The following is a 613-nucleotide window of genomic DNA, read 5'->3' on the forward strand; positions in this document are numbered from 1 at the left end:
AAAAAAAAAAGGACATTTTGGAACATCGTGGAAGCATCATTCTCTGGGTGCTCCTAGCAATCGACAGATTCGTCGGATCGTCCACGAGAAGCCGCCGAAAGCAGTAATCAACGCCCCGGGGCCCACCGAGTGTTTCACCGACAGCGTCCATCCACTAGTGACGAAAACCGACTTTTACGAACTTTATTTCGAACTTTATCCGTGCACTTTGGGGTGCTACCTCGTCTAGCAAGTAATTTGTAAGGAAAATTTCTATGTTTAATAAACGGTTACATGGTAAACCTGTCTCAGGCAGTCAGTCAGCGCCCACACGACAGAACGAACCGCTCGGCTGTCGAACACCTCACCCCTAATCGACTAACCTCACACTTTTACCATTATATCATCCCATAATAACTCAGATCAATCCTTGAAAGAATATTTGGGAAACAAGAAAAGGTATCTATTCTTGTTTTCCAAATATTATTTCAAGGATTGATCTGCATTTGTATTTCTGAAATGTTGTAAACTTTGTTGTTTTTTGATCTTGTGGTGGTAGCAATTATTATTGAACCATACTTGTTTATATTGTACTCTCTTATTATTAAAACAGCTTTTATAGTGATACAAATTC

The sequence above is a fragment of the Centruroides sculpturatus genome, unplaced genomic scaffold (genome assembly GCF_000671375.1).
Source record: "Centruroides sculpturatus isolate CEXI.00-Female unplaced genomic scaffold, Cexi_2.0 scaffold947, whole genome shotgun sequence".
NCBI lineage: Eukaryota > Metazoa > Arthropoda > Arachnida > Scorpiones > Buthidae > Centruroides > Centruroides sculpturatus.